Genomic DNA, 14,827 nt, shown 5'->3' on the forward strand with positions numbered 1-14,827 from the left:
AATACCAAATGTAGCTTCTTTTAGCGTCTTTTTGGGTTTTGCAGGGCTCCCCTAGCCTAGGGCTGGGAGAGCGGAAAGAGCTCATCGGTTAGTTTGAAGGCAGGCGGGCTGTACAGGCAGCTTTTCCCAGACTCTCCCAGCTCCGGCTTTTCATGCATACCAGCAGAGCCGCTTTTTTCCTCCAGTGATTGAAACCATCTGGACTGCAGGGGGGTCACGTGTGTGTGAGAAAATGACATAAAGTTTCAGACCCCCTTGTGCTTTGCTCCAGACCCAGACAATTCTTGGTCGGATGGTCCGAGGTGAGGGCCGGTCCAGTTTGAGGACCAACTCCTCACCCTGCCCCCGCGCCCTGTCTTCCCATCCCCAGCGCCCTCCCTTCCCCCTTTGCGCACTCTCAGCGCGGTTTTCTTGTTCCCTCCAGAGCCTCCGAGCACAACCCCTCCGCCAGGCTCTAGCAGCCCACCCTTTCTGTCTCGGGTGGAGGCACACCTCCTCCACGCCCCCCTCCGCTCAAATCTGTGCTCCCTCCCTTCCCTCTCCCTCCAGCCCGGCCGCAGCCCTGGGCGCGGATGCCCGCCCGACGACCGCCCTCTCTCCCGGAGCGGCTCCTCCTCCGGGCTGCGCGGCTGCAGTCAAGCCCCCATCCGTGCGAGCGCCCAGCCTGGCTGGGGAGCGCAGAGGTAAGTGCGTCCGGGCCGCCGCCCCGGCTTTCCCTGCCCGTCTTCTCGCCGGGAGGTTGCTTGCTTGTCCCAGTGCCCTTGCTCCAGGCCGGGTGGCGGGCAGGAGGGCCGCCGGATCCGGCTCTGCGTCTGCCGCGCCCTGCCCTGCCGCTGCAGTCCTAGCCCTTTTCCCGCTATTCACCACTCCTCGCCCCGGAGGTGTTCCAGCTCTGGGAGTGTTTGCGTTCGGGGGCCTCTGAAGGCGCAGACGAGTTGGGCTGTTGGGGGCTGCCCTCCGGACGGTCGTGGCTAGCCCTACTTCCCGGCTCCGCTGGGGCGCGCAGTTAGGGGTGGGGAACATGGAGCCGAGGGTCTGGGGAAGTGCAGAGCTGTGGTGTGCGACGAGGAGCCCGAAGTCCGAGCGGTCCTGGGAGTAGGCTCTGTGCGAGCCCCTGGACGCGCCCGGGCTGCTCTGCAGCTCTTACCTGGAGCTGTGGTAGTTTGTGTGCAGGCTCCTTCAAGAGCACACACACACAACTCAAACAAAGGAAAATGAACTTCGCACTCTACTACTTTGATTACCTTTCCTTTCTCGCCCTTGTTCTGAAGTGCACTAAGTATTAAAAGTGTAGTGTTAAGTGACCCAAGACTAAAGGACCACACTTCAGCCAACGTTTTATGCCACCTTATTAAAGAATTCAGTAGTTTGTAGAGTTCAAGAGACTGAACGTTTTCAAGTGTTTCTAAAGAGAGATTATTGCATTTTCCTGTGGTCTTTATGAGAATGTGGTTTATAATTACTTGAACCTGAGTAAAACAACTAAGTGAGAGAATTGGCCTTAATGCTGCCTTAGTCCAGCTTTTATCCCCATGCAGGTGTTTCTGCTGTTTGGACCACAGGGTCTTGGGAATGGTGAAGGGGTCATTATCCCATCTCCAGGGCTGTTTTGAGCTATCCCTTATGTGCACATACGTCAATTGGCCATCTTAGGACGCGCCACAAGGTTAAAACCCAAGTGACTGTATTACTGTTTGTTTGTTTTTTTCTCCAAGTAATATTTTCAGAAAGTGAATCCCTTCACTGATGAGATTTTTCAGAAATAGGGGTTTCTAATGGATCAGAAATAGTCTAGGTTCCAGAAAGCTAATCAAAGGTAGAGACCAGATTGCTCTTAATCTGTCTCCCATGGTGAATTAAGGGCAGCACAAAGCAAGGGCTCAAAAAGAACCTGTTGAATGCATGGAGTGAATTAAAGCTTCTTGGACTCTGCCAGCTTGGCTGAGAGTCCCCCTGTGACTACATAGATGAAGGCTTCATTTTCATTTACCCCATAAGTATTACCCTTGGAAAAACTCTCCAAGATACGGGCGAGATTTGGTCAAGTGTATGTGGGAAGTGGTATTATCCCCTAATTGGGCCAGAAGGGCAACGATTATTGGTAGACAACCCCAAGGCAACTGAATCTTCAAAGTATTTTTCATTGAACACTTACATTGTTATTGGCTTGACAATTGATAAAAACTTTGCTCTTGTGTTGGTGGACTCATCGGGGAAAGAGGAGTGACACATAAGAGAACAATAAAAATTTTAGATCCATTGGCTTAGACTATAAGAACTATAGAAGCTCAGAGGAGAAAATGATTATGAGCCAGGGTAGTTTCATAGAAGAGAAAAGATTTCAATTAGGCGTTGAAACAAAGCATGGTTCTGAAATTAGTGGAAAGTTGATGGGGAGAATTTTCAAGAGAAGAGAGAGTCGACCTTTTGGATTGGAGCTAGGGAAAGAAGTGATGCTTACTGAGCATCTACTCTGTGCCATATGCCATGTTCTCTCTTCCATCTTCTAGTGCTATGAAGTAGGTATTGCTGTTCTTGTTTTAAAGAGAAATGATCAAAAAGATAAGCAACCTGTTCAAGATCACACAAATAGTAAGAGGTAAAGCTGGAATTGCAGCTCCCTGAGGTCTCATTCTAAAGCTTGTGCTTCCCCAGCTGCCTTCCACAATGGCAGTGGCAGGTTCAGTGGAAGCAGACTGGTCAGCTTGAATTCTGGCTCAGGAGCTGGAACTTTATCCTGTAACGTTGTCTAGCTTCTAAAGATTTTTGAGAAAAGAAGTGATGGGCAATGTTTTTAGATTAATGTGACATCTGTGTACAGGAAGGTGACACACTCATCTTAGGTAAAGTGCAAGATGTAGTTCTTAATTAGCAGGTTAAAGAAAGTGAGTGTAGTCAGGATATCTGGGTGTGTAAATTCCTGCCCCGTTTCCCGTATCCTTCGATGGCTTTGTTCACTAGGTAAGAATGGGTTGCACAGACCACAGGGCTGCCAGGGATCAGAGAAGAGCTGGGTCCGAGCAGGTGAGCGTTGACATGGAACGTGTATGTGAAGCAGCACGACTGCCGGTTTGTCATTTATGTTCCCCATGTGTTTTTCAATGCTTTGGTTAAAAATTGTTTTCTTTCCTGACTACCCTGGGATGTAGATCAATGTTGTAATTTGTTTAAAAGCCTTTCCTAAGTGGCAAAGTTGAGCTCCCAAACTAGGGCCTCTGCCCTAAAGATGTTTAAGTTGAGATGCCCTTTTCCCCCCAACATTCTGTTGCTTCTTATAAATGCTGAATTTTTTTTTTTTTTTTTTTTTTTTTTTTTTTTTTGCGGTATGCGGGCCTCTCACTGTTGTGGCTTCTCCCGTTGCGGAGCACAGGCTCCGGACACGCAGGCTCAGCGGCCATGGCTCACGGGCCCAGCCGCTCCGCGGCATGTGGGATCTTCCCGGCCCGGGGCACGAACCCGTGTCCCCTGCATCGGCAGGCGGACTCTCAACCACTGCGCCACCAGGGAAGCCCATAAATGCTGAATTTTAAAACTTGGCACTAGCAAGGTAAAAATGAATTGAGATTACCTTTCTTATTAATAAGACCAATTAAGAGAAAATGTACATTTATTTCACTTTTTGTTATGGAGGAGCAATAGAATGCCTTGGGGTAGTTACTGTGTGGGAATTTAGAAGGGATAGGAAAGCCAGGATTTAGAGATGTGCAAAGCTCTTTCTACCTGGCCACATTTCTTACCAGTTAATTGTGTTATTCATGTGTACAGCTAGGGAGCTTACAGGGCCATAGACTATCCAAGTTTATAGGCAGGCCCTTTGATTCTCTGCAGATAATGGGCTCAGGAAGGGCAGCAGTGGGTGGAGCCATTTTGTTGGAATTGTCTCCCACTTTGAATGAATACAATCTAGATTTCTTGCTCTTCCTTGTGCAACCTCTAGGCCTTTTCCTCCTCTGAATGTGTCAGTGCTCTGAAGACTTGGTTCTTAGGCCAAGGAATATCAGGTAACAGGAGGCTGCACAAAAAAGGGCAGCTGACGGAAAAATCAAGTTTGTCAACTAGAGAAGTTTTAACTAATGTTAGAGTCAACCATTTTTTTTGTAAAATAAAAAAATGCAAAACCAAAATTTGATCTCAGTTCTCCAAATCCATTTTTACCTTTAGGAGCCTCTAACTGGAGAGCTTGCCCTATTTAATGAGGCTTTGGCGTGTAAAATTCTCACCAGCACCTCTAAATGTGTCAGGGCATGACTCAGTTTGGGTTTTGGACCTCTGAGGAATGTGACCTCTTGGTGTAGGGGATTTAGAGTCCAAAGATATGGGTTAAGGTTCCAGCTTTGCCATTTATTTAGAAGTGTCTGGAATTCGATGTTGGAGGGATTTCTTAGCTCAGTTTATCTATTTCTTCTAGATCAGGGTAATCTCCCAGGATGAACTGTAGTTCATGCCCTGATAAATCCCTTGGTTCCTTCTCCCATTTTGTATCTTGTATCACCTGAAACCCATTTTGTTTTATCTGTAGCCTGTGGTTATAGATGAGAAAGGAAAACCATCTAGGATTCTCTCCAGAGAATGGCAGATCTCATTGTTAGTTTACTGGTGATCTTTTGGTATGGATTTCTGTGAGAATGCCCTTGAGGTTAGTTTTGAGAGTTGGGGTCTCAGAAAGAGACTTTGGCAGTGCTCTTGTTTAAATGTCAGAGATGTTTGGTTGCATTTTTGGCTCATTGCTTACACAGTTGTTAATGTTTTTATATTTCGTAAGCATCTGTCATTTTTATAATTTATTAAAGGAGTGATTTAGATTTTCTAAGATAGCTAAAAGCTTAGAAAAATAAGACTAGAATATCCTTTTGATACTCAGATGTAATCTCCTAGTATAGTAGAACCACTTGACTATTTTAACCCACTCCATCTCCAAATATCCTTAAATCTCCACCTCCAAATATCCTTAAATTTTTCTCAAGAGATTTGCTCTCTCTCAAGAGACTTCGCAGCCTCTCCAGGAAATGTTTTCTGATCTTTCCAGACTGATGATCACAGATTATCTCCTTGTCGTTAGCCTGAGTTTTCTTTTAGTGTTTCTTACTTTTACTGTTTTCCCATCCCTCTTCAATGCATAGTTGTTCACAGAGTGGACAAATGGTCTTTCCTGGACCCTAACGTCAGCTACCAAAAGTGCAGATTGTTCCTTCTGTACCCATCCTTCCCTTCCCTTTCTCTGGCTAAACAAGCTGAGCTTTCTCCGTTTAAGTCTTGCTTTTTAGACAGATGATTATACTTGTTGTTTTGTGTGTTGTTTTATGCAGGAAGTCAATATCAGATATGTTGGCAATTAGAGCTTTCAGATTGAAGGGAGCCTTTTGGAAATAAAATGTGCTTTTTTTCTCCCCTATCAGCATGAGTAATTGTGGAACATATGTAAACTCTGGAGATGATCTTTTTAAAAAAAATTATCAACAAAAGAATTTTGCCCAGGTCCTTTAAGGACTTAAAAAGAATCCAGCCTTTGCAAGATTGCACTAAAAGTACCAGAGTAACCCAATTAAGGCCTTTCTAGAAGTGTGGGAATCATTTGTTCAAACCGGAATTTAGGACCCCCAAGCAAATATGATAGAAATAATCTGCTTAACCCTTTATTAATAGCATAAGAAAGAAAACCCTTTTTAATGGACCTCTTGTGATAAAGGGCCATAGTGATTAGAACATGCTGAGAGTCCTGATTGTCAGTGTTCTGGAAACTGCTTTGAGTGGACAAGTGTCAATGTTGGTGGCTTTTTGTCTTTCTTTGACATGTAGTTGGGATCTTGGTGTTAATTTAGCTAAGGACAAGTTTGAATATAGATATTTGTAGGGTTTTTTCCCCCTTCTCCCTACTCTTCCCTTTCTCGAAGGCTAGATTGGAGTAGATATAGCCTCTAGTGAAGGAGTCAGTGTCTTGGGACATTTTGTCAGACACTGGTCTTCAAGGAAGCACTCTGTATTGCTACCATTTGTACACTCTGGTGTTCAACTAATGTTATTTGAATATCTGCTATGGACAAAGCACTGGCTAGTGCTTTCAAGCATCTGTTTGTTCTCTTATTGCTTTTCTTCAGTGAACATGCTTAATATTAGGTGTTTGATGAATTGATTAGTGGGTAGAGTTAAGAAGTTAGATGGGAAGTAATTTTTGGATACCCCCGATTGGATTACTGCTATGGGTAAGTGGCTGTTTGTACATCACTCTGGCTTCTGCTCTAGATGCTGAGATGACCCCTGATAAAGAGGCTTAGCATGTGGGCATGTATTTTCTAGTGAGTGAACGGGGTGCTGTCAGTTATTTTTGCTATTAGTCACGTTAGGTTACGTATACTGTTGCCGGGAACTCCACTTAGTGTAATATCTCCTGCATTAGAAAGTGCCCAGTGCGTTAGTAGTACGGATTGCCTGGAGAAGTTTTTCCTGAAAGTCTGGCCTTGCCTCTTGAGCCAGGGATGGATTCTAGGTGCTTAGACCCGAAGGGCTTCTACACAAACCAGAGTGATCCTAACACTGGGATCCAAAGGGAATGGAAGTTCTCCTGAAATTTTGTACTGCTATGGGAGGGGAATCAAAACTTTTGCTTCTCAGTGGACATTAGATTCTATACACAGAGACCTAGGGATGAAGAAAACCAGCTTACAAATGAATATTTAGTGCTGTATAGGGTTAGGAAGAGCATGGAAAAATGGGATTTAAGGTCAGAGTGTTCATTTGAGTCCTTAATGTACAATTAATCAGAGATAACAGCAGTGATATTTTGTTTTGCTGTTTTTTTCCCTCCACATCTGTGTTTTGACAGGTCATTGCCTTGAATTAGAATAGAATTTAGTACCAAAGTGTTTATAAGGAAAGTGATAGCAGAGTCATGGGAGATGGGCAGAGGACACTTTGTATCTTATTTCAGATGGACCATTTTTACAACCCCCATAAGTAGCTCAGTGGTCCAAATTAGTTAGAAATAGCTTTGCTGAAATGTATTGGTAAAATAACATTTAGCAGCCTTTTGTCTGTTCCAGGTTTAGATATGAGTGAGAAAGCCAATTTGGAAGCAGTTTCATGTGCTCAGCTCTGCCCACATTCAAATCGCCGACATAGTTCCCATATCCTTGTCACTGTTACTGGTCCCTGGGGGCCCAGGGGCAGATCTCAGGATCTGAGGCGCAGATGTGGTTGAAGCCACATCAAGAGTTGGTCCTGGTGGGTCAGCATTATTTTCTGTGGTTATCACCAGCGCTGGGGGCGTGGGGAGGAAGGTGGGTGGGACAATGAAGAAAAACGGAAGGGCAGGGCTTCCCTGGTGGCGCAGTGGTTGAGAGTCCGCCTGCCGATGCAGGGGACGTGGGTTCGTGCCCCAGTCCGGGAGGATGGGCCCGTGAGCCATGGCCGCTGAGCCTGCGCGTCGGGAGCCTGTGCTCCACAACGGGAGAGGCCACAACAGTGAGAGGCCCGCGTACAGCAAAAAAACAAACAAACAAACAAAAAACCAAAAAAAACCCCAGAAGGGCATATAGTTCTGTGGAAATTGAAGTAAAGAAATAAACTCTTAGAACTTCTTTTCCCCCCTCATTGACTTTTACCGTTGTTCTGTTGGAAACTCGTATCACTTGAGGTCATTTTATAAATACTCAGAGTCACTAGCCTGAGGCATTGTGACACCTGTGCATTGGTGGAAGGAGCCCTCCTAGATGATTCTCTGGATGTGTATTTGGCTTCTGCCCATTTTCTTTCCCTCTTTTCACCTAAGTTTTGATGCTGTTGTTTTCTTAAGGAATAATTTGGCTTCAGTGTCCAGAATTCTTTAGGGCTATAGGGACTGGGGACCAGGGGCCTGAGTGTGACATGTTGCCAGATAGGAGAGACTTTTACACCTAGACAAATCTCCAGGAAAGAGGAGACAGAAAAGTTTATACACAAAGCATAAGGATTGGGAGTCAGAAGGGAAAATGGCGTGGCAGGTGCTTTGGCCATTGTGACTATCTCTAGCAAGATGGGCCTGATGGTTGGATGATGGTGTGATACTAAAGATATCTTATAATCCACATCATTCCTTGAAGAAGATGAAGAAGTTTTTTTGCTTAAGAGAAAAATATAATAATATATTGACTTTAAAATTTTTAACTTATGTGATGTGTCCACAAGTGTCTGACTCTGTGCCAAGCATGGTAGTGGGTATACAAGTATGTGAAAAAAACAAAAAAAAACAACCCTGAACTTAGAACATATAATTGTTGCCTAAAGAACTCTATAAAGTATTAAGTTATCAAGTTTTAAATTGTGAGTTACATACAGGGCCTTTGGGGCCCCAGACAAGGCTTAGGACATTGCAGGTTTATGGAAAAGCCTTGGGTTGAATGGAGGCCTTTGGAGATGTTGGAGTGCCCCAGGGCTCAGGCTCCAGCCCCCTTTTCTTCTCTATCCGCACTTTTCTTAGGTGATCCCATGGCTTTAAAGTACTAGCGTTCATGGAATGTTTACTTTGTGCCAGACTCTGTTCTAGGGGCTTTACATGCATTAGTTTAATCTTCAGACAACTTGGTGATGTAGGTACTATTACCCTCACTTAAAGATGTGGAAACTGAGGTCAGAGAAATGAACTTTTTTGAGATCACACAGTTCATAAACTGGAGAGTCAAGATGTGAACTTAGTTGGAGACTGGATGCCAAGCCCTTAACTGGTTCTGTTTAGCCTTCTAGCTGGTCCTGAACTCCTCTACCCCTGTCCCTTCTTCCCATAGCAACCTAAGTATTATGTTCGTCCCCTTCTTTAGCCCTTATAAGGAATCCTGCCCATCACACTCAGAAATAGAATTCACATTTACTACCAAGTCCTTATGTGCTCTAACTCGTAGCCCTCCCACCGGCTCTTCGCCTTCCCCCATCTCTTCTGTCTCAGAGCCTTGGCCCTGCACCTGGGATGCGCTTCTTGAATATTGCTCATCTGCACCCTCACTTCATTCAAGTGTCGGCTCAAATGCACCTCCTCGGGGAGGCTTTCCCTGACCATCCGATGTAAACTAGTCAATCTTTAATGCTTGCTTTGTTTTTCTTCCTAAAATTACATTACATATTTGTGTGTTTTTCCTGTCTGCTTTTACAAAAATAAACAAACGCCATGAGGTTAGGGAGTTGGTCCATCTGTTTCCTGGTATCTTTACTTTTTAGAACAGGACATGGAAAGTTTTCCTTAAATATTTGTTAAATGAATAAATGGTGTCATATGCATTTTATGTTCATGTTTAACATTACTTGGATAAAAAATAGTGGAGAGGAAAGGGATATACAGGTGATACATACAGGTCTGGGTCTTACTTGGCTTTATGTTTATTACCAAGGCTTTGCCATAATATCTGGCCAAGAAAATGCTCAGAAAATCTTAGTTGAATGAATACATTGTTTGATTTATTTTGAATTCCAGACATAGGAGTTCAGAGAAGAGAGAGTATTGTGGACTGGAGTGCTTAGAGAAAATTCACAGAGGACTTGCAGACTTTGAAGGAGAGATGGATTTAGTTAGTCATATAGGAATCATAGAGTAGTTTTTAAAAATTAATTAATTAATTTCTGGCTTTGTTGGGTCTTCATTGTTGCATGTGGTCTTCCTCTAGTTGCGGCGAATGGGGGCTACTCTTTGTTGCGGTGTGCGGGCCTCTCATTGCGGTGACTTCTCTTTGTTGTGGAGCACGGGCTCTAGGTGCGTGGGCTTCAGTAGTTGTGGCACGTGGGCTTCAGTAGTTGTAGCTCGTGGGCTCTAGAGCACAGGCTCAGTAGTTGTGGCGCATGGGCTTAGTTGCTCTGGGGCTTGTGGGATCTTCCTGGACCAGGGCTTGAACCCATGTCCCCTGCGTTGGCAGGCAGATTCTTAACCACTGTGCCACCAGGGAAGTACCATAGTGTAATTTTTTTAACCTGGGAGGATTATTAAGATGATCTGGCTCAATCTTTCTATTTATAGACAGGGAAACTGAGCCCAGAGACGCAAAGGACTTATCCAAAGGTACACAACTAGTGTATGTCAGAAATGTCTCTGGAATCCAGGTATTAAGTTTCCTAGGTCAACTCTCTTTCCTCTATACAGTGATGTTGGCTTGTGTGGGATAGAAATTGGCATGGAAATTAGGCCATCCTAACTGAATCAGAAGGTTTATACAAGAGATACATGGGAGATATCGGAAGCTGAATAAAGTAAAGACGAGATCCTGGAGGATCTTGAATGTTATCGTGAAGACTTTAAATTCAGAATGACAGGGAGGCATGTGAAAATGCTTTAAGTCTTGCCCTGTCTTTTTTCTCCAATGAAGGTGACATAATTGGTAGTATAGAAAATGGATTGGAATTAAGAAAGAAAAGTGGAGCCTTGAGGAGTTGGGAGGCCCTTGTAACGATCCAGGTATTAGTGTAGTTAGGGGCCTAGTAGCATTTCAGTTTTTTTTCTTGTTTTTGGAAATTCGTGGTTTTTGAAGATGACATGTAATCCTTTGGTAAGATGTGTGTACCTAGGTTTTTAAGAGAGTTTGGGAGTAAAAAGCGTGGAGAACTGGTATTTTACTTTAATTCTGTACATGGTTGTAAATGACATTTTAGTATCTAAATGATAATTCCTCTTAAAGAAGCCAAGCCAGGTTAGCAAAGTAGGGGTAGAAGATAACACTATACCAGTGTGAAAACAGTGATGGAGGGGATGGGGAAGGGCAGGAGGAACAGACGGATAATGAATGGGAGCAGCTTCTAAGAGAGGGCCTGGACCTCTCTGTCAGAGGAGCTGTGCTGTGTCTGGGGAGTCAGGCCTCCAGGGACCCCAACTTTGCACTGTTTTTTTAGGACTCAGGAGGCCGATGGAAGTAAGACCTGCCTCCTGGGCCCACAAATGCTTTGGGTGGATGGGTTGCAATAAAGCCCAGGCCCATACATGTAGTCCACATAAATTTTCCACCAGAGCTGATGAGAACAGATTGATACAGTCCTTACCAGGTCAGTGAATTGGCACAGGGTATGATATTTTATTTATTTATTTAGTTATGGCATCAAAAAATCTGAGAGGTTTTTTTTATTTTAATTTTTTATGTTGTAACAAGATTTTGGACCAGAAAGGAACATTCCTTTTTAGACATTTTCAAAGAAAAGAGTTAATACAAATTCTTCTAAGGGAGGTATTATAAAATTAACTGTAGTTTCAGTGAGCATTTATTATTAGTTGAGGAATGACAGACTCTTCCAGCAAGTCAGGTTTATTCACATATGAATCACAGATGTTTGTATTTCAAAGTGTCAGTGGGTAAATTATTTTCTGAGCATTATAAAAAGCAATTCATTAACATTAGATGAAGATACGAGGTTATTACTGATTGTAACAGTGTTGAGCCAGGCTGAAAAGCTTGCTCAGGTTTTGCATGCCTCTATCCATCCTACCGAGCGTCTGAGCACTGATTTCATATTAGGCACCGTGTTAAGTGCTTTGGGGAATTCAGAGATGAAGGAGATTACAATCCCTTTATATTTCAGAGCCAATCTTTCTAGCTGTATCTCCTGCCACTTCTGATAATGTCTACACCTGAACCACAGCACACTCACTGCACACTGTTTTCCAATCATAGCTACAAGTTTTGGCTCAGGTATTCTTTCTTTGAGAATGCCTTTCCTTTCCTTTTTTGCCTAGCAAAAAGCTTTCAGGGTGTGATACTTTAAAAGTTTTTTCCATCCTCAGGAATCTTTTTCCATCTCTAAGGAAAAACTTTAAAAGTCAGCAAGAAGTGAGAACACAGACCTTCAAATAATATCTCATACTGGATCTGAGAGTTTGGGTTGCAGAAAAAATCCTAGGGTATTCAGCATTCAACAGATACTTATTGAGCAGGGCCTATTAAACACCAGATACTGTGCTGAGCATTGGAGCTTTAATCTTTTGATCATATTGCATCAAATGTTATTAATATAGAATATTAACATTTGGTTCTATTTTTCATTAACGTCTTTAAGCCCCCAAGGTTATATGGCTCGGTCCATAAGATCTCAGTTCAGACTGTTCACTTATGCTTGCATTCACTTGTTGGATGTGTATTGTGTAACAGCCAATATGCTGAATGCTGAGACAGTTTTGAAGAAAAGTAAGAATTGGTGAGGGTCCTCAACTGGTTGACTGGAATTTGCCAGGTAGATCTGGTAGCTTCCAGTTTGCTGGGATTCCTGGCCAAGAGGGGAGTGTTGTCAGCAGTACTGTACCTCCTTCATTTGTTCTACCCACACTGGGCACTCCCCTCTCTCCCTTACCTCTGTCCCTGGCCCTGTCTTTAAATTTAAGAGAAATGAAAATTAGCTTCTTTGCATTAAGTTTGGGAAATTCCATTAAGGGCAGCACTTCCTGATGAAACCTGTAAGTTTGCAGTCTTTCCAGAAGAATTTCTTTTGCCCATGTGATCCCTAAGAAGAGCCTTTTCCATGGGAACTTTTTTCCTTCCTCTGAAAGTTGCTTTGCCTGTGTTGTAGACACTGGGCACGCAGAGTTTGGTATTTCTCTGACCCTTCACTTCTGCCTGCTTCATTGGCTCTTTGGGGTTGCTGAGAGGGGCATGGTGTCTTGTTTTCGTAGAATGAATGACACAAATGAGAGGGAGGCAATCATGCTAAATTTCCCCATCGTTTGGAAAAAGCAGCTGCTCAGAACAAAAGAAGACAGTTGCAAAAGAGGAGTGTTTTATTGAATCTTTGGATTGCCATCTGGAGTGAGGTTGTTTTCTCTTCCTTTGCTTGGCATCTGGAGCTAGCTTGTGTACAGTCTGAGGTTTGCTCTGCTTTCTTCGTGTCTGTGGGCTTCTTTAATAGAGAACTACAAAATATAAAATTATCTTTATCTTCAACTTTAAATTGGTTCTTTTAAAAATATAATATGTGGGACTTCCCTGGTGGTCCAGTGGATAAGACTCAGTGCTCCCAACGCAGGGGGCCCAGGTTTGATCTCTGGTAAGGGAACTAGATCCCACGTGCCACAACTAAGAGCCTGCATGCTGCAAGTGAAAGATTACGCATGCCGCAACTGAAGATCCCGCATGCCGCACTGAAGATCCTGCACGCCACAAGTAAAACCCAGAGCAGCCAAATAAATAAATGAATAAATAAATATTAAAAAAAGTATATATATACACATATATATAAATATGTGTATTGTAGTAAATTATAAAAAAAATTAAAACCTTCACTTTCCCAACACCCAGAGATCACCACTGTTAACATCTTTGTGCACCCTCTTCTAGACCTTTCTCTAAGCATATCTATGTACATATTTGTATTCTTTGTTTTTCACCAAAGCAAGATCACGCTATACATACTGTATTTCATTCTATCTTATTTTTTAATTATCTCCACTTTTCCTGTTCAGTGAATTTATATTTTAACTAATTCCCAGGCCATGTTTCAGATTTCCCCATTGATCCTCAAGCATCCTGTCATTTTTTCTGTACCAACGTTGAACCTATAACCACATGCTATATCTGGTTGTTATGTCCCTTAAACTTCTTTTATTCTAACCCAGTCAGTCCCTTTTGTATGATATTATCTTGTTGAAGAATTATCCTTGGGCTTCCCTGGTGGCGCAGCGGTTGAGAGTCCGCCTGCCTATGCAGGGGACGTGGGTTCGTGCCCCGGTCCGGGAAGATCCCACATGCCGCGGAGCGGCTGGACCCGTGAGTCATGGCTGCTGAGTCTGCACGTTCGCAGCCTGTGCTCTGCAACGGGAGAGGCCACAACAGTGAGAGGCCCGTGTACTGCAGAAAAAAAAAAGAAAAAAAAAAAAGAATTATCCTTAATAGACTCCTTTGACTGAGTGCTGACTCTGTGACCTGTGTATCACTAAGAGTTTTACAAATGTCATCTCATTTAACCCTTGTGACAACACTAAGAAGCATGTTATTCTGTATTTTTGCATACTCTCTTCCTGTGAGATCTCAGCTATCCCCAGGGCTTCAACTCTTTCCTTTATGTGAGAGACTATATCACCTATATCTCAGTGGTCACCTTAAGAGCCTGAACTCTTGAGCCAGATGGCCTAGGTTCAAATCCTTTTTCCACCACTTATATCTGGTCCTGGACAAGTCATTTAACCTCTCTGTGCCTCAGTTTCCTCATCCGTAAAATGGGGTAATAATAGTGGGTACCTCATAAGGTTTTTGTGAGGTTAAATGAATTAATATAATATAGATAAAGTACTCAGAACTACCTGGCATGTAGTTAGTGTATATAATTATTGCTATTGGACAGCTGGATGATCCACAAGCACCTCAGACTGCCCGATTCAATACTTATCTGTGGAAAGCTGCTCTTTTTTCTCCTGTATTCACCAGCTCCTTTATAGACTCATCTCTGATTTTTCCTTCTCTCTCAGTAATCACACTCACAAAGTCTTGTCACGCCATTTCTCAAAAGTCCTCCTTGCTCTCTTGCTGCCTCTAACCCATTTAAAGTCTTAACCATCTTCTTCCTGGAATGCAGCTTTAATGTCTCAGAATGCCTGCCCCTGGATTTTCTTAAGTCAATCTCCCAGGCTGCTCCCAGAGTGAGCTTTCTAAAATACAAGTCACTTACCATACTTCCTTGCTAAAAACTTTCCTTTTTATGAGAAATAACATACAGTAAAGTGCACAAATATTAAGCATATAGCTTAATGGGCTTTAACATTTGTGTTTGCCCTTATAACTACCACTCAGATCAAGGACATTTTCAGTGCCCCAGAAGGTTGCTTTCTGTCTCTTCCCAGCGAGTATATGCATCCTTATCCCTAACCACTCTTCTGTTACCATTTGTTTTGCCTTTTCTTGAT

General features: G+C 43.2%; 1 protein-coding gene across 7 annotated transcripts in view; it reads left to right on the forward strand.

Moving 5' to 3' along the window:
* Nucleotides 1–14,827, forward strand: part of DENND2B (DENN domain containing 2B) — a 174,054-nt gene that overhangs the window by 20,396 nt on the left and 138,831 nt on the right. For 5 of the 7 annotated variants that reach the window (XM_067749983.1, XM_067749982.1, XM_067749986.1 and 2 more), the window contains exon 1: nt 552–683. The exons of 1 other annotated variant lie outside the window; for it this stretch is intronic. The gene's annotated coding sequence lies outside the window, so the exon portion shown is untranslated. Of the gene's footprint in view, nt 1–549; nt 684–14,827 lie in introns of those variants that run through there. One more of the 7 variants, XM_067749987.1, reaches the window with a different exon arrangement.

Source organism: Pseudorca crassidens, chromosome 9 (assembly GCF_039906515.1).
Source record: "Pseudorca crassidens isolate mPseCra1 chromosome 9, mPseCra1.hap1, whole genome shotgun sequence".
NCBI classification, from domain to species: domain Eukaryota; kingdom Metazoa; phylum Chordata; class Mammalia; order Artiodactyla; family Delphinidae; genus Pseudorca; species Pseudorca crassidens.